We start from the raw sequence: 27,570 nt of genomic DNA, 5'->3' as shown, positions 1-27,570 counted from the left end.
CCTCTCTCAATAGCAGACTCCCACAATAGTAGCCTCAATGCTTTGTCAGAGTCACGTTCAACAGTCCAACTCTACTTCTCAAGTGCTTGAACTTCGTTGCTTGCAAAGGTTTCGTAAACAGGTCCGCTAGCATGTACTCTGTTGGACAGTACTTGAAAAATGCCTCACCTCTTCTTTCTAGATCCTTGACAAATAGATATCTAGTATCGATATGTGGTTGGTTCTATTACTAAACTTTCCATTCCTGAGGAAATTGATACAGCTTTGATTATCTTCATGCATCACGGTTGGCTTTTGAATGTTGATTTTAATATTTGACAAAAGCTGTTTTATTCATCTCATCTCCTTGCAAGCTTCCGACATAGCAATAATTTCAGTTTCAGTACTAGATTGTGCCACACACTCCTGTCTTCTACAGCTCCATGAAATTGCAGCTCCGTTTAATGTAAATATAAAGCCACTATTTGATTTTCAATTCAGCCTATCTTGTGTCCAATCCGCGTCCGCATATCCCACCAACTTCAATGATTGAGTATTTTTGTTTAATCCCAGCTTCAATTGCAAGTCGATTGTTTTTTGTAGATATTTTGCAACTCGCTTGGCCTCAATTCAATCTTCTTCTGATGGTGATGCTGCGTGCTGTGCTAATATGCACACGACTGCTGAAATGTTCGGTCTAGAATGTACTGCAATATACAAAAACTCTCCGATTAACTTTTGATATGCATTATTACATTCAAGTAATTGTCCTCTTTCTTGCTTCAGGTATTCAGGGTTCATGGGAATGCTCGAGGGTTTCGCATTCTCCAATCCTAGCGTGTTGAGAATATCTTCAATATCTTCTCTGCTCAATGTAAAAGTACCTAGCTGGGTAGAATGCTTTTCAAATTGCATTTAACCCTATTCGGTCACACTGGGTAAAATACACCCCAGCGTTTTTTTACTTTGAAAACGACCCAGTAAACCAATGGAAATGGGCCTTATGCCGCCATCTACAGGTAGTTGGGACCTTCAAGTATCGATCCCCGTCGGTGGTATATTTTTCGGCCCGTTAGTTCTCTCTCGGCATTTTTTTCCGCAAATATCGCATTTTTATAACCTCAAAATCAATATACTTTTTGGAACAGCCGCATAAACTGCAATAATTAGTGAAAAGTGCGTCATCTGAGAATGAAAAAACCGTTTGAAAAATTAAAATATCTTAAAAATTGAAAAAGTTACATTAGAGAGAGTTTTTGTGAAGAGTCACTTTCCGACTTTTTTGTTTTCAACAATTTTTTTACATATGTTAAATTAATTTTTTGCAAATCAAACCTATACAGTGTTTTTAAGGAAGACAAACTACAACAGGATATTATTTTTTTTTTTTTAAGATCACCTACAATTTTTTATACACGTGCAAACACGCTGGGCCCAGTGAACACAATGCAACATGTAACGTACAGGTTAGTTATAATTTCCTACTCAACAATATAAATGCAATGTAACACGTGTGTTATATAAATGCAATGTAACACGTGTGTTATAATGCATTTATATTGTTGAGTAGGAAATTACAACTAACCTGTACGTTACATGTCGCGTTGTGTTCACTGGGGGGGTGTATTTTACCCAGTGGACCGGCACGGGATTCTCGGAAAGTGTGACCAAATAGGGTTAAAATGTTAAATGTAAAATACTTAAAAAAATGTATTTAAAATGCAAAATGTAAAATGGGTTTTTTGAATCCATTTTAAATGTAAATTGGTAAATAGGTATTTTAAATAGTTTTCAAATGCAAAATGGTTTTTCCTAATATATGCACTTTATTTTGGTATGTTCATACATTTTATAAATTTATTTATTAAGCCCCCTGTTTGATTTTAGCAGCAATTGTTTTTCAAAGGTATCATCGTGCATGCTTCGACGATTGGAACGCATAATCAAACCTCCATAAGAAAATAAGCGTTCTACTGGCGCAGACGACAGGAGCGCAGTATTATATTTTATAAAAACTTCTTTTATCGTAGGAAATGCATTAAGCGAGTCTAAACATGTATCTTCACTGCAAATACTGCAGACATTGTGGTTTAATCGTATTTTTACGGAGGTGTTTACAACACTTCTATCCGAAGATAATCCCCTTTCAAAGGTAAAATAGCTTTCACTGCGTGTGGCTTCGGGTTCGGATACATTCGTCAAATCATTTCGAGTTTTTGACACGCGGATTAGTGAAGATTCAGCTTCATTAACAAGCAATTATTTAACATAATTTCTTTTTTCTTTTGGTACCCAACGTAGCTTAAAGAATGGATGGCTAACTGTTGCTAAAATAGCACCGTTTACCTGATACGAAAAGTCAAAGTAATTATTGAATCTTTTGTTTAAGGTATTCCTTTCATGACACCAAAGTTTTAAGAATTAACTAATTTTTTTGTACGAGAAAGTTAAAATGCATATCTTTACGCCAGAAAAAAAATTAAACCACATTACCGAACATATAAAGAAGAATTATGACTTTGAAAATTCGATATTTTATATGTGACGTTATCGGAAAAGTCTATTTTCCACATTTCAATGTAATAATTTGTTTATCAAATAATATAAGATATTAAATATTAACTGCGCTACATATTCGCTAAACTCTATACTTTCGATAGTGCCGATAAAAATACAAAGTCACCGAATATATAAACAAAACAAAATATTTATGTTAAAAGTTGACTTGAAATGTGATTTATAGATGAATATTTTTAATGGCGACTTTCAAGGAATGATTTGGCAACGCCGCAAGCTGTGCGCTCATGTCACACTTCAGTTCATTACGTACGGTTTATTTTTTATCAACTATTTATTATGTTTTAAAAAAGAAAAATAATCCAAAAATATATATCGCATAAAAAATATAAATAAAATATATAAATATGAACAAAAATATAAATATAAAAATATAAATATAAAGATAAAGATAAATATATAAATATAAAAATATAAATTAAAATTTTAATTTAAAAAAAATTAACAGTTAGGTAAAACATAGATACGCATAAATAATTTATTTTACATAACAGATTATAGTTTATATTTTCTGCATATATTATTATTGAGCATATACATATTGTACATATTTGTTACATTGCAAATTGGTGCGTAATAGATTTCAAAATTTTTATGTTTTTTGTTACTCGAGGTTTGCCCCGTACATCTTCTCCATGCAACAACCGTACTCCTTCGTCACCACCTTGCACGTAGGCCTCTTTCAGTATTTTTAAATTAATCCTATCTTTGGCAATTTTCATTTTCATGCTCGACGAAATTCCGTTTAACGATTCTAAAGAGGCTTTATTGATGGCAACTTCGGCTGCTTGCATTTGTACTCGCAGTATGTCAGCAACACTCCTCGCATGGCTTTTTATCGTGTCTGTTTTTATTTTGATCTTAACTAGAAGTTTAATCAATATTAAGACATCAGATACAGCATTGTGCATTTGCATTTCATTAACTGAATCAGCACCAAGTAAATCATAAGCAAGTGATTCTTGATTAAACTTTTTTTTCTTTTTTCCGAGCTGAAAGGTTTTCTCGAAATATTTTAAGAGTATCAGGAAATCCTTTTACAATCTCTTAAAATTCTTCGAAAAGACTAAATTTCTTCATATGCCGAATAATTATTGGAGCATCAAATCTGTTAGAAACACGATTACATTGTATTTATATTAATAAGTTAAAATATTAATAGTTAAAGTATACCTGAATCCGTTATGTGCAACCAGAATTATATTGCTTTTTTGTAAACGTAAATAATCAAGAAATTTTGAAAAAGCCATGTCAGGGGGGAGAGTGTCAAGGCGATTTTCATGCAAAAACATTCACCATTTGTCACTCGCAATCCAGTTACTATAGATGCCTGATGGGATATACCTTTTGACGGAACAATATATGCATTGAAGATATTATTATCACCAGAGCAAGCAGCAATCTAAAACGTAGCAAAAACTGTAATTTCAAATTCAACCTAGCTAAGACTTGCTTTTTGCCACAACCTGAACAATTTCTGATAATGTAGACAGTCCAGTAGTTTCGATGTCAAAAAGTATCACATTGCAATTATTGAAATCAATGGATGATTTTTTTTCATCTATAAAAATATTATGTATATTTTTAACAGAGTTATTTACTAACATTAAAAGAAAATAGTAAAATTATTTTAAATAATAAAAGAAAACAATGAATTACCGAGTATTTCTGAAAATGAGATAATATTAAAACCACAATTTGATTGATACAATTTACGTGATACCTTCTCGGTTTTCTGTAGCACTAGCTTTACTACATCGACGTTGTTTTGCAAAAAGCCTTCTTCGCTTTATTTCGATAGTCTTGAGCTGTTTCAATTTGCGCTCGTGAATCAGATCTTTTGCCGTACGGAATTTTTTAGTTTTGTGACCGGGTGAAAGCAAAGCTTTTTCATTAACTTTTAAAATATATTGAGATCCAAGGTTTTTTTGGCAGACGGCTGTAGCTACCCGCCAGTGCAATGATTCTGATGCAGCATAGTGACGATTCTTAGGATGCTTACTGGCGACAATATTATTAAATGATTTATTTCCTTGACTGGATGCACAAGGCGCTAATTTGTCAGCATTGTTGGCGAATCGTGAAAATATTTGCGTCAATGAAACACGTAGATCGGGATCTGATAAATGTTCTCCATTTGGTAAACTTCTGTAAAGTATTTTTTCTTCGGTGTTTCGATGTCGACACCACTCTTCACATTCATCGTGTTTTCCATAGGCATGAGGAACAATATTTAGTAATGCCTTGTTTACTTTTTGTGCGTCATCTCGATTTTGTATTAGTGCAAAAGAAAAACATTTACCAAAGTATTGTATTAATTTTAACGGTAGATGTATCGCATATAATGCACTAGTCAATCCTTTCTTTGCATGGTTTAAATCGGACCATTTTTTTATTTTAGTCGCAGATTCCCTGCGTACTGCAGAAATAGTGCTGCAATCATCGTCACCGATTAATACAGAAATTTTGGCGTTCTGTTCTTGGAGAATAGGATTATGATTGATGAGTTCAATTGCCATATTACTTTCCATTGCCTTGGCGGATCCCACAAAATTTTTTCTACAATCGTGATCTTCTAGTTTTCGGCCATGTTCACATTTTGAACACCGTTTGCTTCGCGTGGCAAACGACAAAATCTTTCCAGTATTATAACTGTAGAAACGCTCAACCAACTACCCGTCAGTATCTTTTTTCTACGGTATAAGGGCGGCGAATAACCAGCGTAAATAATTTCGACAGTAGCTACTGATAAAAGACGTTTATTATATTCGTAACAAAACGTGGCAGAGAGATCGACTCGACTAAACAAAGAGAGAGAGAGACGCGCGCGCTCACGCGAGAACCAGGAGCTGTACAATCATAGATCAGTAAAATTAAAGAACGGCCATCCGGCCTGATGGTTTTAGGAACACAGTAACAAAAATCCCCTAGGAATTAGATTCAATTCTCAACATCCTCCCACCTCTTTTGAGGAAGCAAAAGAATAACTAAACGTAAACAAACACAAACACGGAAATAATATAAAGTCAATATTAGAACCCTAACAAACGATTGTCGATTTTCGCTTTCAAGAGGTTTCCGTATTTGACGTCCAGTTTGCGTTATTCCAGCAGACTCTTTCTTCCGGTTGTCCCTGATCACCTCAGCTGTTTCTCTCTTCCGGTTGCCCTTGTGTGTGATCACCTCAACTGCGTCTTTCTTCCGGTCGCTCCTGATCACCTCTGCTGTTTCTTCGGGTTTGACTGTAGGTGCAAGATCGTCTCCCTCTAATACTACAGGATCAGCCTCCAACAAATATAAGCGCTGGATAGGTCGAATCAGCTCTCCAGAGTTGAGCTTCAATTGGGCTAGTCGCGGTATTCCATCTCTTCCGGGTAACAGCTTCAAAACTCTATCTAGCGGCCACTCCAAACGTTTACGATTGTCCGACCCAATTAGTACAACGTCTCCTGGTTTAACTGGACGTGATGTCGGCAGTTTCCCACGATGAACAAGTTCCACCAGATATTCCTTTCGAAATCTCTCCTTTAACATCTCACGGACACGGGCCAGATGCCGATACCGTCCACGAAGTCCGCTTTTCTCCAATTGGTCGAGATCCGAGACGAACATTTCCGAAATCTCGCAAAGAAACATCGCCGGCGTGAGAGGAATCAGATCCTCACTATCTTCGGTAATGCAAGTCAACGGCCTCTGATTAATAACCGCTTCTACATCGATCACACAGGTCATTAATTCCGTGTAAGACAGACGAGCTCTGCCCAAGATCCGTTTCAGTAGATCCTTAATAGATCGAATGAGGCGTTCCCAAAATCCGCCTCACCAAGGTGCCGAAGCTGGATTGAACCTCCAAGCAATACGTTGTATAGCAGTGTCACGCTCAATTTGTTTCCAATCCAAGGAGTCAAATAAGTTGTTTGCACCGACAAAATTAGTGCCTTGGTCGCTCCATATAGTTGATGGTCGTCCACGCCGTCCGATGAAACGCCGCAGAGCCAATAGAAAGGCTTCAGTCGAAAGCGAAGTAACCAACTCCAGATGCACACACCTGTATACAGCACAGGTGAACAAAACTATCCAAACTTTTTCTCCCGATTTCAGGTACAGAGGTCCGCAAAGATTAACTCCAGTAGTTTCAAACGCCATGGCATTCTTAACACGATCCCTGGGCAGTGTGCCAGGAACAGCTTCAGCTCTCTTTTGCTTGAATCTGCGACAAACGGTACAAGAGGCGATTATCCTTTTGGCTTCACGACGGCCGCGTAATATCCAGAATTGTTCTCGTAGCTTGTTCAAAACAAACTGCACTCCCGCATGACAAAACCGAAGATGGATAGAACGTATTAAGCAGCTCACTATTGGATGACTTCCAGGTAGCAGGATTAGAAAACGGAGGCCCACCGAATCGTCGCGATGAACCAGCTTAGTCTTGACTCGTATCAGTTTATCTTCCCCAAGTAATATCTCCAGACCATGAAAACTCGCTCCCACCGTTTCAAACGATTCCTGTTGAACTAACCACATTAATCTTAGCTCCGCTTTCTTGAGCTCCTCGGTCGTCAGTTCGTCACTTAAGCGAAGCCTGGAGTTCTTTGGTGCTTTGCACCAAGCCGCAATCCGCAGGATATAAGCTAAGGCTCGGACATTTTTCTCAAAGGTACTCAACCTTACTCCGAACATAGGCTCTTTAGGAACGTTGAACATCGATGCAGACGTAGCTTTCTTTTTCTCCGAAGCCACCACTTCTTCATTAGGCTTCTCTTCTACGAACTGCCAATCCTGCGGTCCATTTCTCAACCAAGCTGGGCCCATCCACCATCTAGAAACCCTGAGCTGTTTCGCCGTACAGCCCCGTGACGGCAGATCTGCCGGATTAAGATTCCCAGGAACATAGCGCCAGTTTTCAACATTAGAGCAGGACAGAATCTTCTTCACTCGATTGCCGACCAGCGTACCCCACTGGTCGTTACGACGAATCTACGCTAGGGCTGTTGCAGAATCAGTCCAGTAAAACGTCGGTACTTCTTCGAGTTCCAAAGATATCTTCACGTTTGTAGCCTGTCTGACCGCGATGACACACCCAAATAATTCCAAACGATGAATACAGACCTTTATGATCGGAGCTACTCTAGCTTTGGCTTGAATCAGCTGCACTAAAACACCATCAATCCCCTGGGTTCGCAGATAAACGACCGCTGCATAAGCATCCTGACTAGCATCAGAAAATACATGTAACTGCCAGCTTTCACGATCGATATTGCCTCCGGTAACGTTCCGAGGGATGCGAATAGCTGAGAGGTAAGATAACTCCTCGTACCAGGTCTTAAACTCGGAAATTAATTCCTCTTCCAAAGCTTCATCCCAAGATCTCTTTGCCAACCACGCTCGTTACAGCATCTTCTTAGGCTTCAGAAAGACAGGACACAAAACCCCGATTGGATCATAGACTCGACTGACCACCGACAAAATTGTACGCTTGGAGACAACCGCAAGAGATTCCTGATTCTTCCACTCCAACCACATCTCATCTTCTCTTCGATCCCACATCATGCCGAGCACTGGAGTCAGATGAGCTCTTTCTCTTTTATAAGACTCGCTGGACAGATCCACGTCGTTTGTCCCTGTCACCAGAATTTCTTCACCGGTTAAATCCCCGGCAGACCAGGCCCATTGTCGTAGTTCCATCTTTGCCTCAGCCATTAAGCGGGTGGCGTCGTCTTTGAAGCGCCTCAACTCTTCCACTGAGTTGACAGCTGTCAAGGCGTTGTCTACATACATAGACTTTAATAACTTCTCTGCTACCTTTCGGTCTTCAGGACCCACCCTAGACAGATGAAATTGGATTACGGTTGCAAGCAAAAAAAAACTACAATTGACGCCAAATACAACCCGTGTGTGTCGCAGTATTATCAAATGGCCTTCACATCCTCCCTCCCACCATAGAAACCGAAGGGAGTCTCGGTCCTCAGTAGCCACCTCGATCATCAGAAACGCCTTTCGTATGTCAGCTGAGACACCAATATCACCACAATGAAATCGATTCAATACAGTCGGTAGGAGCTCAGTCAAATTGGGCCCTTTAGCTAAGCACTCGTTTAACGACGGTGCACGCCCATCTTTGCAAGAGACGTCAAATACAGGACGGATTGGAGTTGTCAGACTTTCAAGCTTTACTACTGGTCGATGGGGCAGATAATGCCCGCGATTGTTTCGTTCTTCATCTGGCACCACTTCAACAATTCCCTCCAAAATCCAATATTGGAATATCCTGTCATACTGCTCCACCATACTCATTGACTGTAACTTTCTCCAGGTACCATCAAGCCTCTTCTTCGCAACTTTAAAATTGTCCGGCATCTGCTTCGACTCATCAATCCAAGGCAGCCTAACACAGTATCTTCCATCTGGAATTCTATTGACGGTCCCCAAAAAGTGTTGCCGTACTTCCGCATCTCTTTCTGCTTGTGGTTTGTGAAGATCTGGTTCTCGAATGCCTATAAGCTCCAAATCCCACAAATTAGTTATGTCACTCTCCGCCATCATGGAAGTATACACCATTAGCGACGCACTGTTGGACTCATACTCCTCTAACTTTCCTGTCAGTGTCCATCCATACGCCGTCTCGAGCGCAATCAGACCACATCTCAAGTTTACTTTTCTCCTTGTCAACAACGACGCGAAGTTGTCGGCTCCAATCAAGACTTCGATCTCGGGTGAACCTTCTCCAATGTCATTTACGAATATCTTCTTGTCCCTGAGGTCCTCAATCACTCTGTGCTTGTTAGCCCTTGGTAACAATCCGCAGATTTTTTCTTGGTCTAATAACGTCAACGTTGTCTGAACGGAACCATCCAGGCTTTCAATACTGACTCGGTACACTTGGTGTTGCCTGACCTCACGGGGACATCCAAATAGAATGTGACACATGTTCAAGGTTCCGACTGTTTTCAAGCCAAGTTTGATTGCAGTGCTCTTAAGCAAGTAAGATCTGTGACAACCGCCATCAAATACAAGTCGAACTCTCCGACGCATGCCATTGTTTTCCAAATTCACGTACACCGTCTGTAATATAACATCTCCGGAACACTGCAGATTAGACATCGCAGGCGTGGTTTGAGTAGGCGTCTGCTCCGGGGTAGATTCGGGTAGCGATCGAGTCTTCTCTACTTCTGGGCACAGCAACACACAATGCTTCCTTTGACAGAAGACACATTTTATAACAGCTCTGCAACTTCGTGACCCGTGGCCGGTCTTCAAACAAACATAGCACGCTTTTTTCTCTGTCACGACCTTTTTCCGGTTCTCCAGATTCATGGAAGCTGCCTTCGCACAAAGTTGGCTTTCATGAGGCTTGTCACAGAAGAGACATTTATTCGTCGAACCAGCAAACAGTCCGGAAGCTGTAGGGCCATCTTCCTCTTGAAACGCGACATTCTTGGTTAGCTTCTTTTGTGGTTTCTTCTGCGTTTGAAATCCCGTCCGTACTAGTTTACGTTGATCCTCACACTGGACCTCTAATTTTAGAAAATCGATCAATAACTGTAAATCGGTTTGGGGGGGATTCATTGCCGATCCATCCTTGCCCCAGTTTGGACTCCTTTGCCATGCTGTCAACACTTCTTCCGGTAATGTTGACTCGACGATCGGATACAGAAACGTCGACATTTGGTCGCTATTGACTCCCAGTGTCTCGAGTGCTTGTAAATGTGCCGAGAGCTTATCAAACATACTGGAAAGACTCACACTTTGATTACTTCCATTAGCCATAACCATTTTTACTAGTTCACGGATATATACTTGCTTGAGTACTTTTTCGTTACCAAATCGCTCCTGAAGGGCCTTTGCTGCTTTATCGTAGTTCTCACCAGATTGAGGGAAGGTTGCCACGAGATCCGCCGCTTTCGTTCTCTCGACCATACATTGCACGAGGTACTGAAACTTGTCCGCATTATCTAAGTCTTCGTCTTCGTGGATTTTCTTAAACTGAGACCAGAAAAGAAGCCATTCCCTTCACATCTCCATTGAATTTGCGCGGTTCATACTTCGGGAGCTTGTATGTCTTCATTCTTCTCAACTCTAAATTCGCATTCGACCAGTTATCCATTACGGAATTTACGGACGTTTTCGAACTCTCTCCATCATTGGTTATGTTATGCACTCTCCTTCGAGTCTTGATATATCGTTTCTCGTAATTATCAATTCCAGTCTGCTCTGTATCCAGTGCTGCCTCGTCAATCGGGACTGTTTCCAAGATATGCTGCTTAACAGTCAAATCATAACCACGAATTTCTTCCAACAACTGTTCCAGTCGGGTCAAAGAATCTTGTAATTCACCACAGTCCGGTTCCTCTGCCGACAACAGATCGTCAATATCATTCGCAGTCCTAGTAAATAACCGACGGGCAGACTTTCGAGCCGCTTTTGCTGCATCCATCTCGACTTCTTCGTCAATCGTCGTAACGAAACTTTGAGACTTCACACGGCTTAACCCAACCGCTGAACAGTTAATCGCCACAGATCACGTCGGGGTCACCACAAATGTAGAAACGCTCAACCAACTACCCGTCAGTATCTCTTTTCTACGGTATAAGGGCGGCGAATAACCAGCGTAAATAGTTTCGACAGTAGCTACTGATAAATGACGTTTATTATATTCGTAACAAAACGTGGCAGAGAGATCGACTCAACTAAACAAAGAGAGAGAGAGACGCGCGCGCTCACGCGAGAACCAGGCGCTGTACAATCATAGATCAGTAAAATTAAAGACCGGCCATCCGGCCTGATGGTTTTAGGAACACAGTAACAAAAATCCCTTAGGAATTAGATTCAATTCTCAACAATAACCAATTAGAGAACTGTGGCCTATCAGATAAGAAAAAAAGAAAAATTTTTATATATACAAAAAAATTGCATGTACAAAAATAAAATTACTAGATAACTATGCGAACCAGATAAACTATTATATGCGTGGCCAGTCCCTCTCCGTTGCCATCCAGCATCGAATGAAGCTTTTAACTCTACCGACTCGACATTGTCATTACATGCGGTTAAATTATTATGTTGTAATTCTTCGTTGAAATCTAAATTTATTTTTTCTCTACTCGTCATTTGACTATAAAATTAAATATCCTTAAACTTATTAATAAAAAAATTATATAATAATAATCATAATATTTATATTTAAAAAGTTGTAAATTTTTTGCAGTGAAAATAAATAAAATGTAATTTGTATTTAAATTTTACTCTGCTTTCAAATTATTGTGAACTTTTGTTAATGCGATCTTTTCGCGAACACTTTCTTGGCAACTTTCAAGTGCCACAGCCTCAATAGCTGGGCCTATGATATGCTCATATCTTTTTAATAGAGCCCACGTGACTGTTGGTATGTACATTAATTGCTGACAAAATTGTATTTATTTGAGCTTCGCCAATTCCGGCATCAAAGAGTGCTAAAACGAAAAATACAGGCTTTTTTCTACCTTCCTTTTTCAATAAAAAATGTATTATTTATTTTTACCAATAGCTAATTTGCAGTTAACGTCGAACAGTCGTGGCGCCGTAAGTCTGTAATAATTAGTGTGAACAAAATAAATTTTGTCACATATTTTGCATTAAATTTGGAAAATACTTGCAAGACCAAATAATTGTTCTGATTTAATATTTCTTAATAATAAAGGTATGTCACAAGCAGTACACCACAGTTCAGCTGCAAGCATTTTAATTTCTACAAGTCGACGTCCATTAAAAACTGGATAATTTGCAAAATCGGACTCCTTTACCAAAATATAAATTACAGTTACAATGCCAATTATCTTGTTCTTCCAGTTATTTAATTAATAATATTACCGTTTCTGTAACCTTACCTTATTGAATCTTTTCTTTATAGAATTGATCATATTTTGAGTGCGCTGCTTCACTTTTATTTTCACAAATTGTCCCTTATTTTTGCCCACATTACTCCTCACTTTATGTTTCTTATCACTCATTGTTATTATAAAATCTCTCTTTGATAAAAAGAAAATGTCACAATATTTTTTTATTAATGAAATTGACACTTACATTGACACTTTTGTTATCAACTTCACATTTTACAATCGGCGCCCTGAAAAGCGCAGCGTTGCCATATCGTTCTGACAGTAAAATTTACCGAAAAATGAAAAATTTCTAAATACACATAATATTTTTACTTTTTTCTTATAATTAAACATAATAATCAATTATAACTTGATTTTATATAAGTTTAATGCAATATACAAGAGTTTGCTGAGGCCCTGCAAGCGCCTACAAAATACCTCCGTGAAAGGAATACCTTAAGCCCTCTAACAGCACGACTACTAATTTTGCGCAATATTTTAAGGTAGCTCGAGCATCAGCGAAAACTAAGATTTTTAATCAATAACATTAAACTATGTTATTCTATAGGGCATTACACGTGATCAGGAATTAATTCACAATTTTTTACCACGTAATTACGGAAATATAAGCATTCAAAGTTGGTCCAGTTTTACATTAGTTTTATATGTAAACGACGTGCACAATTGTAATTCATGAGATTTTACGAGTATTTTAAAAAGAAATTGAGGTTTGGAAAACAGAAGATCTTATCAATTAAACTATTACGAATGATTTAAAAAAAAAAAACGTTAGTTTACCATTGCAATAAAAAGATATTCAATATTAAAGCAAACAAAATGTAGCTAACAGAGAAGCTCTGGCTAGGCTGCGTCATCGGAAGCGTCACTCGGGTGTGCTCCCTTCTCCTTCTAACTTGCTGAGATAGAAGAAGAGAGGAGTGTGCTCGTGTGCGCTCGAGTGACGTTTCTGAACGCAGTCAGTCAGCTGGCAACAGCGCGGACCGCACCTAACCTCGCTGTCGGCGCCTGCAATGTCAAAATAATCAGAATTAATGACCCAAAACTTCCAGAAAGTCATTTTTTATCATTATTATGATAGTTGAGAAATTTACGACTATATTGCACCCAATTTTTTAGATTTTTGTTACAGTCGTTTTGACAAATGTGAAGTTGGTACCCCTGTGTAAGACACTTCGTTTTTAATTAATTACCTGTATCTGGGATTAATTACATGGTGTTATTATACATTTCTGGAGACTAAAAGTTGCACGGAACAAGGTGATACCAAATATACATTTTTTAATACATTAATAAAAAAAATTTTTCGAGTGCTCTATTTTGACTCACGACAACGCTCGAGCTACCTTAAATGCCCGAGTTGTAGCTTTTGCAACTTCTTTTGCGTTTGCAACAGAACTGGTAAAAGTTCACCATAAAAACAATTTTTTTTGCTTTGTAGCTTATCTAAAGCTTCTGCGATTGGTTTGACTCATTCAATGTATTCTGCTAAGAATTCCAAGTCAGTGTCCTTGAATTTTGGCAGGTCAAATGCATCGCAAACACTACCAAGAAATTGTTTGACTGCAATAAGGTCATTTAAGCAATTAAAGGCTGAGTTCCAACGAGTGACACAGAGTGATGATGAGGCCTTTCCTGTAATAGCAAAATATGTATCACAAGGGGAGGGCACGACGTTTACATTCCCGATTTGGCTAAAATTTTACGTACGTGCAGTGCTTAAAAAAAAACTCTTATGGACCAAGCCGTAGGACGCACTTCTCAAGCGTCTTCGAGAAAAAGCGATTTGAATATTTGCGTGCATCACTAGTAGTTTCACAGTTTACGAGTCTCCAACCGAAAGCGTGGCGTAGCGCGCCAGCTTCATAAGCGTGAGATCGCTGATTCGAGTCTCGCTGCTGGCTCTTTTTTTATGTTTCTTTATATATTCAATATTTATGCTAAAGTTTCAATATTTCTGCTCTAATTTCCTGCGACTCGGGAGCTACGCGTTCTGTTTTTTTTCTTTTAAAGGGAGTGAGAGAGAAAGAGAGATGTTTACTGCAATACTCCGGAAGATTGGCGCAGCCGATCGATTCGCGTACGAATTCCACGAGTCGGGCGAGAAGAAGCGCCGCGGATAATTCCAAGCGGGGAACGTTAAGCGGCTTCAGAGGCGCGACTTTTGATTTGTCGGTGAGGAGAGTAATAGTTACTTGACCGTTGGAAAAAACGACCTTGAAGTACACTACCGCAGCGGCAGTACACTATGCGGCGTTCGACGCGTCCGCGAACCCGTGCACTTCCGCGTAGCATGTGTCCGTCCCGAGACCGGTCCACCGCGGGATTTGCAATCGATTAATATGCGAGAGTCGAGAGTACATTTCCCTCCACCGGTTGAGAAGATTCGCAGAAATGTTGTCGTCCCAATTGAGCGTCTCTCGCCAGAGATTTTGCATGAAGATTTTTGCTGTGATTGTCACCGGAGTGACCCAGCCTAACGGATCGTAGAATTTTGCGATCGTTGAAAGAATAGAGCGCTTGCTCTCCGGGATGGTGTCAACGAGCGATATTCGAAATTCGAAAATGTCGGTTGCCGGATTCTATCCAATTTCTAAGATTTTGAGTTGCTCATCTTGAGCGAGCTGCTTGCTACACGCCAAACCGTGATCCGCGGGATCAATATCAGATAGAAACGCGGGCGAATTACTGGCCCACTTTTTGAAATCAAATCCACCGAGTTTCAAGAGAGCGATCAGCTGATCACGTGCTTGCCGTATGAGAGTCAGGTCGTCCGCGCCGAAAAGCACATCGTCGATGTAAATATTATCACGCAAAATAACTACCGCGAGCGGAAATCGGTGACCTTTGTCTCGAACTAATTGTTGCAAAACGCTAAAAGAAACGGCGGGCACATCATTCCATAAGTAATCGTTAGCAATATGTAGACGATTATCGCTGCGAGAAGAGACGGTCTCCAGAGAATTCGCTAGTAATTTGTATCGCAAGGATCGAGTCGAATCTGTCTGTACATCTTAGCGATGTCGGCAGTATTAAACGTATCGATGTTTGCGCCATTACAATATCACGGCCGTAATTTTGGTTTGCAACTTCGAAACCGCGTGCAAATGTCCGTTTAACGATGTTCCATTGGAAGTAGGGCTCGAAGCGTTAAACACGACGCGTGGTCGTACTACTTTCCCGTATCACGCCGTGATGCGGAAGATAAACTTGTTGTCCACTCTCATCTTGCGGCTCCGCTTTTCGCATGTGCCCAAGACGTTCCTATTCCGACAAAAATTCCTTATATTCGTTGGCCAACGACGGGTTATTTTGAAATCGATGTATGGACGTATTCAACATTTTTTCGGCATGGAATCTGGACGTACCGATCTCGATAGGAGGATCCTTTTTAAAGGGGAGACGCACGATGTATCGTCCGTCGGAATCACGCGAATGAGTCGAGCAAAAATGCTCTTTACATTGTTTTTCTTGCGGTGTAAGAATCGACTGTCGTGGAAGCTCCTCGATCTCCCAAAAACGACGAATTTCTTCCTCCAGGGAAGGCGAGCAGAAAGTATGATGCATTGAAATGCGAGCGAGAGGGGATTGAACGGAATGCATCGTCGAGGAGTGAGCGTCAGTTGCGTCAGACCTGAGGGGTCCTGATATGACTCATCCGAGAACAGAGTTCTGGGCGATAGATTCCCCGATACCTCTTTTGCAAACGCCGTCGAGAATAAGGTCGTTATACAAGTCGGCTCCAATGATAATTTGAATAGGATCGGGGCTTGTCGGATCCGGATCAGCCCACAACAAATCTGTTAAATGAGAGAGCGACGAAATATCCGTTTGTCGCTTCGGCGTATAAGCCGTTAATTTTTCTAAAATGAGCGCGGTAGTTGTGAACGACGGAGCGAGATTTTTACGCGGAGAGATAAATACCTGTGTCGCGTGACGAAAGTTTCCGGCGTGAACACCGCCGACGTCGGCGTCGGTGACTGAGATCGGCATACGAATGCGCTTTGCGTGCAAAGTTGTGCTAAATTTTCAGAAATAAACGTCATTTTGGAGCCTTGGTCGAGCAAAGCTCGAACGACCGCATCGCGACCGGACGAGACGCGCACTGTGATCCAGGCTGTCGCTAGCAAGACCTGCGATCGACCTCGCGTTACTTTAGAGGCGAGCATAGAGGTAACCTCGATTTTCAAGTCGGACGTTTGAGGCGACGAGCAATCTGGTGATGTTGTTCCCGACGGGGTCGCTCCCGACGGGGCGGAGGAAGAAGTCGAGTCAACACGTAACATCGAATGATGTTTTTTGTGACAGAGTATTTGCTTTTATAAGCCTGTGTGGAATGCTTCTCGCTTAGACAGTTAAAACAACGCTTATGTTGTTTAACAATATCCCATCGCTGACTCGAATTCTTCCCAACAAACAGAGGACAGACGTTTAGAAGATGTTGCGCTTGGCACAATGGACAACTTAACAGAAATAGAATAATATACTTTGAGATCAGTGATAGAAATGTAATCGAAGGAATAACATAGTTGAAATCAGAGACGGAAATGTAGTCAACATAATTGAAATCAGAGACCGAAATGTAGTCAACATATTTAAAATTAGAAATGAGACAGATAGAATAATGTGTTTGAAGCAATAAAAAAGACAGAATAATATGTTTGAGTCAGAAACGGGAAAGATACCGGAAAAGATGTAAAGACGAATGTCAGTGCGGCGCACCGCCTTCCGCGCAAACACGAATCACGAAGCACTCAAATCTCGAATAATACGTACGACTTATTCTCACGCATACTCCCGAATCCGAATCCGAATCTCACGCATATTCACGCAAACTCCCGAATCCGAATCTCACGCAACGACTTACACTCACGCATACTCACGAATCCGAATCTCAGACTTTCGGGCGTTACCCAACTCTCGGCGGTTGGCCTCGTCATGCCGAATCGTCGGTAGACGATCTTCCTCGCCTCTCGTTACCAAACTCTCAGCGGTTGGTCTCGCTATGCCAATCCAGCGGTCGACGGTCGTCCTCGCTCCGATCCACCAACGCAAAACAACCCGAATCGCGGACGATTCCACGGCTTGCCACGCGAATCCCGAAATTTCTCGAATCACTCGCTCACGACGAAACCCGGTGATTCCACGGCACCGCGCCAATCCCGACGACTCGTCGGTTTTACCCAAGTACTTTACATGTACGCTAACATCCGCGACACAAATTGCAGCGACCCTAACATTTATCACAAATATCGTACACACAATACCGAATACGCAGAACTCATCCGCGACACAGATTGCTCAATAGCGACTCTATTTATCACGAATACCGTACCCACGCTAACAAATGCACAAAGTGACTGTCGGCCGCGACGGTGTTCTCGGGCAGGGCTTACGTGGTCTCTACTTACGTGAGGATTCGATCTCGGCGGGGCCTCGGCATAGCTTCCGATCCAGCCTTCCCGACACAAGAGAGAGCGCAAAGTAACAAGAGGCGCTCATTCTCCAGTAATACGCGAGGTAACCGGTATCACCAGATTTCTCAAGGTAGTAAGGTAGCTGACTCTCGATCACCGGGGCCAGCGCCTCGAGCGAACCCTCTTCACCGCGGGGACGCCAGAGTGGTGACCTTAGAAAACGATGTCCCACGAAGAGCCTCCAGATCGGTCATCGAAGGATGTTCACCTCGCTTGGTCCGGCACGACAGTGAGACGATGGCCCACCGGGATCGCGCCGGTTCCCCGCGCCTGCGCTGTAGCGTGTCCGGATCGCCGATCTTAGCGCTTTCACCAGCGCCTATGCTTCTCAAGCGCCGCTTCTTTTGGCGGCGCCACTCGAACCACCTCCGCTTCGGCGCGGGCTTTTTGACTCATCCGGCTGTCCGGGCCGCAATGATTGAGCCAGGTTTTCGCGGGCCAGGCTGGCCAGGCCATGGCCACGTCCACCGGTAGCCCCTCGGGGTGGCGACCACAGGGCCGTACTTTGTCAGGACGTCCCCTGGGGTCCTTCAGTTTTCAACTTCAGCGGTGGCCGAGCTCGGGATCGGATCGCGTACGGCGGCCCTTGACGTTGCGCTTGCGGGGAGGTCCGGGCGCGACCCGACTGACAGCCACGTCCCTCGATCGTTTCCTTGGCTGTGTCTCCCGATTCCTCCCTCGGGGCGACTCAAAGCCGTTACATATTGACACGGTCACCACCGGCAATTTCCTTAAAATAATATCAGTAACGCTAAGTAATTAATGCAAATTGCCCTTCCCCGCTCCGAGCGAGGAAGCACCCCCGACCGTCCCCTCGGCCGAGCCCGTCTGGGTGGCGGACGCGATTTGTCACGTCACAACTCCCCCTCCCCAGACGAGTGCCGAGGGGAAATCCGGCCCAGACATGATCACCACTCCGGCGTCAAAGTAACTCTGCCAAATTTTGAAAAAGAGATCATTATTATTCGCCGAGGGAAGATCGAGGCGAGGAATCCAGTCCAACGAGCGGCGCCTTTGAGAGATTCTCATACATAAGACGCCATGTTGAAGATCGACATTAGTCATCAAAGTACAAGAGCCTCTGCTAGGTTTCATTCTCGTCTTAAGATCTGAGACTTACATTTTGTTCTTGTGGCTCTGGCTTAAGATTCTAGCCCAAGAACCGATCTGACAGACATTCATACAGAAGCCCCCCCTTTTCGTTTTTCTATCTTACTTTTTTTTTAATCAGCATTACGTTTCAATAAGTTTCGGACTCACATTCTCAGTTAGTAATCTAGATACCTTGATTCCGTCCTGTAAGATCTGGTTTTTTATTTCAGTTTTATATTCAGTTTTATATTCAGTTTTAATAAAGACGAAATTTAATTAAAAGAAACTCTTTTTATCGCTCACCTAAGATTTTAGACAAACCTGCTGTGTTTGTCATTACTTTTTAAACACCACGTATGTTGACACTTCTGTGTATGAACTGGATTCGCTTGAACTGCAATCCTTGCCGACTGCATCTTATATAAACCTTCTGACATGTTCGAGATTCCGTTATCACACTGCGCCATCCGATCAGATGGCAGCATCGATCGGATATCGACGGGCCGGATCGACGCGGCAGCTTGCGCAAGCACGGGCGCGCTCATCGCCAACTTTTTTCTCGCGACACACAGAGTCGTACAAATGACCGCGCAGTGATCAGACGTACGACGTGTGCTCTGTGCATTTGATTTGTGACTACGAATTGAAGTGCCCACCGCAGTGATTGAAGCTGCCGAGATACTTTACTAACGTGTAAAGAGACCGCTCGTCCAACTCTGGTACATCGACATGACGAATCAGGGTCACACGTGCGCGAGTGCCGACCGCCACGTGTCTCACCGGCTCACGGGCTAATCACCACGAGGAAGACAATTAATATAATTGTCTCTCACATTCACGGATAATCAAAAGACTTCTCATTTATACACCGCTCATCGTTTCTCAGATCAGATTGTACATTTTTAACGCATTAAAGACGGCTCAGACTGTGCTCTGAGTTACACATAAAATAAGGAAATAATTTGTTAACACCTTCCACACGCGTCCTTCTCATCCCGCTTCCATCGCCGGGAAAAGTCAGCAATTTCGCGAACATTTGGTCCTTCGAGCCGGATGCGTGGAACTTATAGTGTAGCTCAGACATAGATCATGTGAATAGGGCATGTCCTTCAAGACATGCCACGTAGACATTATCGCGCGCTTTCGCGAGTGAAGTACAAACATTCTCAATATCACGTGCTCAATACATGACTTCAACGACTCTTGCTTCGCGTAATGTTTTTCTCACGCGTTTCTCGAACGTTCTCATCTCGTGCAGTAGTTCTTACGCGTGTCTCGACGTTTCTCAGGTGTCTCATCGTGCGCAGCTCAGGGACGGCTCATCATGACGGATCCCGCCAACACCGGGACGGGCGGCAAGACCCCGCCATTGCTCCAGCTGCCGGAAAACAAGCGCACGTCAGAACGCCAGGCCTCACCGGTGCGTTTGTCCGCGGAGCTCACGCTGAAAGTGCAGACGCAGATGAACCGCATCGAAACGGTGCGGACCATTAGCGAGACGTTGCCATCTACCGCTGATGACACGTCGGTGGATGAGGTTCTCCAGATCTCGATCCAGCTCGAGAAAGTGCACAAAGCGTTCCTAAAGGACACGCCTATTTCGATGTCTCATGGCCGGCGGCGCTCATCGCTCATGAGTACTTCTCGAAAAACGCCTTTGCCGTGGAGGCGCGAGATTTCATGGCGGCTCGTCGCTCTCTGGCAAAGCTCAAGGGCGCACTGGCGGAGAGGCTCGCTCCGAAGGCAGCGTCTGAAGCGGCGCAGCCCTTACAGTCTCGACAGAGACTGCGGGACATTACTATCCCGTCATTCAAGGGCGAGTACGGGGCATGGCCCACATACCGTGATCTTTTCAAGGCTGTCATTTATGACAACCAACGGCTCACCGACGTGGAGAAACTCCACTATCTGCGGCTCTCGTTGGAAGGTCCACCTGCTTAGCTCATTTCCGGACTGCCTCTTACCGCCGACTCGCTCAAACCATCCTGGGAGATGCTCGTCGATCGATACGAGAATAAACGTCTGCTCATCCAATCATACCTCGACCAGCTCTTTGCCAGCTCAATACCGGTGCAAAAGAACGCCGCAGCACTGGACAAGCTGCTCACTTCCTTCAAGGAAGGAATAAAGGGCCTGCAAGCCTTGGGCATCTCAAAGGATCTGGGAGACTGCATCCTGGTGTACCAGCTGTCCAGGCAGCTGGATCGCCATACGAAGGAGCAGTAGGAGACATCCCTAGGCGCCACGCGCGAGTATCCGCGATTCGAGCAGCTCGAGCAGTTTCTCACATCTCGAGCACGAGCACTCGAGAGGATAGAGTCCACGGCCAGCTCGGGAAGCACGGTCGCCTCAACATCGAGGCGTTCCTCGACAGCTCAACATGCGGCAGTTCAACCAGCCCGCACGGAAACATCAGACGGCTCAACGGTGTACCCGTGTGACTGCTGCAACGCCACGCATTTTATCGTGACGTGCCCAAAATTTAGGGACCTCTCACCGGGCGATCGACACTAGTCATCTCACGGAGGCTCTGCTTTAATTGCCTCGGCCGCCACAACGTCCGCTCATGTAAAAGCTCACGAGGGTGCAAGAAATGCACCAACCGACACCACACGATGCTGCATGAGGCTCATTAGTCGAACTCATCAGCGAAGCCGATCACCAGCTCAGCTGCGTCAGCTCAATAGGAAGATGGCGCAATCGTCGCTCACTCATCTTTGGCCCGCTCATCACACTCAACATTACTAGCTACAGCCCTGGCTCAGATCAGCTCATCTGTTAATATTCAGCGCGTACGGCTTCTCATCGATTCAGGTTCAGAACTTACCTTTGTTTCAGAATCTCTCGTTCGCCAGCTCAGCATCACTCGTCATCATTTCGTCATCACTGGAATTGGTGGCGGAAAGGCGACGCAAACTCGAGGAGTTGCATTGCTTAAGCTCCGCTCACTTCACTCAAGATCAGACGTCATGATTCAAGCTCACGTTCTGCAGACGTTAACGAACATCCTGCCATCCTTCAACGCTGCACCACAGAAATGGCCGCATCTCACCAAGTTAACCAGGCACAAGAAGAAGTGCCTGAGAACGAGAATCATGATCTTACACCTGACGAACAAAGGTGTGAAGAACACTTTAAGTCCACTGTTTCGCGGGGCAATACACGGTTCAAATTCCATTAAAATCATCACCTGATACTCTTGGCGATTCGTATCTCACTGCGCATCGATGCTTGCAAAATTTACTAAGAAGACTCTCCCGAGATGACAACTATCGATGTTTGTATCATCAGTTTATGACAGAATATCGAGAGCTCAATCACATGAAGAAGGCTTCACCCGTTTCCAGTCAGCATGCACAATATTACTTGCCCCATCACGGAGTGCTCAGACCAGATAGTGCAACCACAAAATTACGTGTGGTATTTAATGGCTCGAGTGCATCTACCTCCGGCCGCTCACTTAATGATCTCATGCACACGGGAGCCAAGTTGCATTTAGACGTCACCGATGTTTTACTCTGGATTCGATAATTTCGACACTTAGTTGCCACTGACATCACCAAAATGTATAGGTAGATTAACGTGCATGAAGACGACTGGAATTTACAGCGGATTCTCTGGATAGACGAACTGCTCAATGAAGTGTCATATTATCTAACCACGGTCACGTATGGGACCAAGGCTGCCCCGTTCTTAGCAGTACAAACACTGCTGCAATTGGTGGAGGATGAAGGTCATAATTTTGCAGTGCCGTCCATCCTTCGAGGTCGATATGTCGATGACATTTTTGGAGGCGCTGACACTGTCCAGCAGCTAATCAAAATTTTATTGCAGCTAAAGAACTTGTGCATGGCGGGCGGCTTTCCATTGGCCAAGTGGCACGCGACTCATTCAGACGTGCTCGCTGCGGTTCAAGCAGAAAAAGACCAGGGCTCACAAATTACATTTGACGATTGCGTAACCAAAATACTCGGATTACGATGGCTTCCTCAAGAAGATTCATTCACATTCTCAACAAGGATCTCGTCGCAAACCGATCATCTCACCAAACGCCTCGTTTTGTCTGAAGTGGCTCAGATATTCGATCCACTAGGCTTTGCATCACCAGTAGTGATCAAGGCGAAGATGCTCTTGCAGGAGCTTTGGCTACACAAGCTCCAATGGGATGGACCACTACCATCCTAGCTCTCTTCACGGTGGCTTATCATCAGAAAAGAACTCACCAGCTTAAGCAAGATCTCAATACCTTGATGGTATAACACATCAAGCACCTCGTCAGTGGAATTTCACGGCTTTTCTGATGCTTCTCAACTGGCAATGGCTGCAGTCGTATATATCACCGTCCACGGCTCTAATGGCGCCACGATTTCATTGGTGTGCTCCAAAACTAAGGTAACACCGCTCAAACGGCTCACCATCCCGAGACTTGAACTCACCGCAGCACTGCTGCTTTCAAGACTCATGCAATACGTTAAAGCCACCTTGAAGTTGAACGTTACAGCAACTCACCTGTGGACGGACTCTGTTGTGACACTCACGTGGATCAAATCTCATGCATCGCGCTGGAAGGACTTTGTGAGAAACCGAGTTTCTCAGATTCAAGATCTCACTGCAGAAGCATACTGGAAATACGTACCTGATACATCCAACCCAGCCGATTGCGCATCCCGAGGCCTAACTACTGCTCAACTTCAAAGCCACTCATTATGGTGGACGGGACCACCGTGGATACTCACACCTGAAGCATAGCTATCCCAACCCGCTCTTTCGGACGAGTTGAGCACTCATGAGGCTCGTCCTGGCATTGCGCTATATGCTGCCGCATTTCAGTCGGACTACCACTGGGACCTCATATATAGGTACTCAACTCTCAATAAATTATTGAGAATAACAGCTCTTTGTTTCAGGTTCATATCGCTTCTGAAAAAGCGCCGCTACAAGTCACTGGACTTGCACTCAGCTTTGGAGGAGGCCAGACTATTCTGGATCAAGGCTACTCACGCGGCATACTTCACGCACGAGATTAAGATGCTCACGGCCAACTCGAGACTACCAACTACTCACGCATTCAGTCAATTGACTGCGTACATAGACGCTCAAGGGATTGTCCGAGTTGGCGGCCGCCTCAACCAATCAGCACTAGCTCAAGACAACAAACATTAGGCGATTTTACTTCGCCACTTACGGTTCTCAACCTTAATCATCGCCCACGCTCATTTGCGCACCCTGCATGGAGAAACACAGCTGACATTGGCTCATGTCAAGCAACAATACTGGATCATCGGCGGACGGGCTCCGGTGAAGTCTCATATCTTACGGTGTGTCATGTGTGCTCGGCAGAGGGGGATCCGTGCTCATCAACTGATGGGCCAACTACCTCTCTCTCGGGTTACGCCGTCACGTCCGTTTGCTCATACAGGAGTCGACTATGCCGGACCGCTCACCATCAAGACATGGAAGGGACGAGGTGCGAAAACATACAAGGGATGGATCTGTGTGTTCGTCTGCTTTTCCACCTCCGCAATTCACCTTGAAGTAGTCAGTGACTACTCATCAGAAGGATTCATAGCAGCCTTCCGAAGATTTTCAGCGAGAAGGGGAATTGCTCAGACCATGTATTCGGACTGCGAGACAACTTGCATTGGAGCAGACGCCGCGCTCAAGAAAATGTTCGTCCAAGGCTCTCAAGAACATCAACGGATTGCTCAAGTTTTGCAACTTGATGGCACCAGATGGGAGTTCAACCCACCAGGCGCTCCACACATGGGGGGCAAGTGGGAGGCGGTGGTAAAATCCGTGAAGTTTCATCTGAAACGGACTATCGGGGAGACTCTACTCACGACGGAAGAACTCACAACGTTGCTTACGCAAATCAAGGCCATTCTCAACTCGCGCTCTTTAAAACCGTTGAGTGACGACCCTGAAGACGTCTCAGCGCTCACACCAGGTCATTTTCTCATTGGAGGTCCAATCACTACCATCCCCGAGCCATCTCTGATTGACCTAGCAACCTCACAACTATGTCGGTGGCAATTCATCCAGCAGCGTGTTCAACATTTTTGGGCACAATGGTCGGCTCATTATCTACAACGCCAACAGGCGAGATCCAAGTGGCATCATCCTAACAACAACATCAAGGTGGGCTCCATCGTGCTGCTCACCAGCTCCGGAACATATAAGACATCTTCCATGGTAACATTCGTCTGCTTTTCCTCCGCTTCACATAAGAGTTTTCCTTTTCCTATTCCTTCAACCTTAAGTTTGCATCGACGGTCTGCCAAGCTCACCGTGTTATTGATTGGCTTAAGGTTTTAGAAGAAACTCCTATCACTCGTCATGTGACTCGCTGCGCCCGAATCAAGATACCAGCAGTCGCTTCCATTTTTCTTCTAGCCAGTTAGGAAACACACGTATTCTTCTTCTCGTTGCTTTCTTTATGATCGATTTTACTTGCCTTTTCTTTTTCCTTATGCTTTTCTTTTTCCTTATTTGCTAGCCATTGCTTAGGGGAGACCGGGGCGGAGTCGTCACCGGGGCAGAGTCGTCATTACATTTATCTCGAAATCTGTATGTTGTATGAACTCGTCATTAATATTGTAAACACTACTTATGGTGCCCATGTGACCAACAGAGTTGAGTGAGATTATATGCCATGTTGTGATTTTCATTAAGGCAAACGTGTTTTCGGAGGTCAAAAGTAAAATTTTTTGCGCGTCAAAAATTTTAAATATTGTTGTCGCTCCGAATATCGAGATAAGTGATTCTGAAAGGTAATGCATACTGAACACGAATCCAGTAAAATTTTTTTATTTTTGTTGATTTCTAATATTTTATGAGCTATTAAACTTAAAATCTGTGTCCGAGGCGAAGTCGTCACCAAGCCATATCGTGGAGGCTTCGGGCGAAAATCAAAGTCAAAGAAGCAGCAGTGGTCGGATTCCAGCGAGGACTTGGATAATATGTGCTGCGTGTGCTCAGAGATGACAGAATAGAGCTGACGAGAAACAGTGCGTTTCGTGCGAGCGTAGAGCACATAAGTGTGTGCGCTTTTCTTGTAATTATTTTCCGCCATTGTGTTTTGCTTTCTCATAGAGAAAGCTTTGTTTTCGTGAAAAAAATTGTTTTTTGTTGTCGCTGTCAATGTGTTCAAAATGTTATAAAACGTCGAAAAAATACATTTAAAAAAAATCTCCGTGTGTGTGTGTGTGTGTGCGCGTGCGCGCGCGCGCGCGATTTGATGTCCGTGATTGCTTTAACTTCCGCAAATTTTGAGATATCGATCTATTTCTATTTCTATAATATTTTTCAGTTTTTTCTACCCCCATTTTATATATAATTCTTTAATATTTGATTGATTAGATCCAACTTTATAAGCTCTTATGCTTGTACGTATTGCTTAAAATTTCAAACGGCTGTATCTCAAGAACTAACCAACCAAATTTTAAAGAATTATATATGAAATAGGGGTAGAAAAGACCTAAAAATCTAATAGAATTATTAAAAAATTGTCAATATAACAAAAAAGTGTGCAAATTAGAAACTTGCACATTGCTTTCTATGTACGGATTCCCCGAAATTTCGAACAGCTATAACTCAAGGACTAATCAAGCAGACTCATCAAGCAAATATTAAATAATTATATATGAAATAGAGATAGAAAAGATCTAACAATGTAATAGAATTTATGACGACGCGAGTCCCCTCGGTCTCGCCTGCCGAGAAGGAGCACGCCCGCCGTCAAATTCACAATATATAGGAATCGGTAAAAGGTACGAATGGTAGCTCGACTAGGTATGTTCTCCAAAACTCGGTATAGGCGCCAGGCGCGAATACTCGCACAACGGTACAGTAAATCCAAGCCAACACTACGAATATCTCAGGCGTGAATTCTTCAATAATTCAGATCGCTGTTAGATCTCGGAGAGGAGGAGAGGGAGCGCAGCGCAATTAGCACACATAAAAATAATATATCAAATAAAAGGGAGGTGAAAGAGGCAATTGGAGCTACGCGCGGTAATTAGTGCGCAATCAAATAGTAGTCAGTAATAAAATATATTAGTTAATAACAAAATCGAACGTTTCGACACTTTTTTTGTGTCATCTTCAGCGTATAAATGATAACATAAATTTCAACGATAAAATACAGTCAGTCGTGATAATAATATAAACGATAGATAATATATTTCATAAAAATAAGATATATGACGTCGTTTCGCGGATATCAACAATACCGTAACGACTCCCGTAATAATCACAATTTCGCAGCGCATTCCGCAACGAATAACACAGCAACGAATACCGTCTAATGCTACAATTAATAACGCAAATAATATCTCGCCCTTACGCAACGATACCTCGCTTACAATACCAATGAATACGCTAATATCTCAATATCAATGACTACGCGAATATCTCCCGAATACGCGACGATATCCCGCAACTAGTCCCGCAATAACTCCATGAATGATATCTCGCAATTACGCGACGCAATTACCTCGCGAAGTCCACAATACCAAAACGCGAAAGATGCCTTGCACATTACGCGAAGGACACCTCGCCAATAAAGACATGAT

General features: G+C 43.2%; 1 pseudogene; it reads right to left on the bottom strand.

Moving 5' to 3' along the window:
• Positions 1-609: 609 nt before the first annotated feature.
• On the bottom strand, positions 610-18,361 carry LOC139816268 (uncharacterized; annotated as a pseudogene).
• Positions 18,362-27,570: the final 9,209 nt, after the last annotated feature.

This window comes from Temnothorax longispinosus, chromosome 7 (assembly GCF_030848805.1).
Source record: "Temnothorax longispinosus isolate EJ_2023e chromosome 7, Tlon_JGU_v1, whole genome shotgun sequence".
Taxonomy (NCBI): Eukaryota; Metazoa; Arthropoda; class Insecta; order Hymenoptera; family Formicidae; genus Temnothorax; species Temnothorax longispinosus.
Note: the sequence above shows the minus strand (reverse complement) of the source record. Positions and strands in the feature narration are given on the sequence as shown.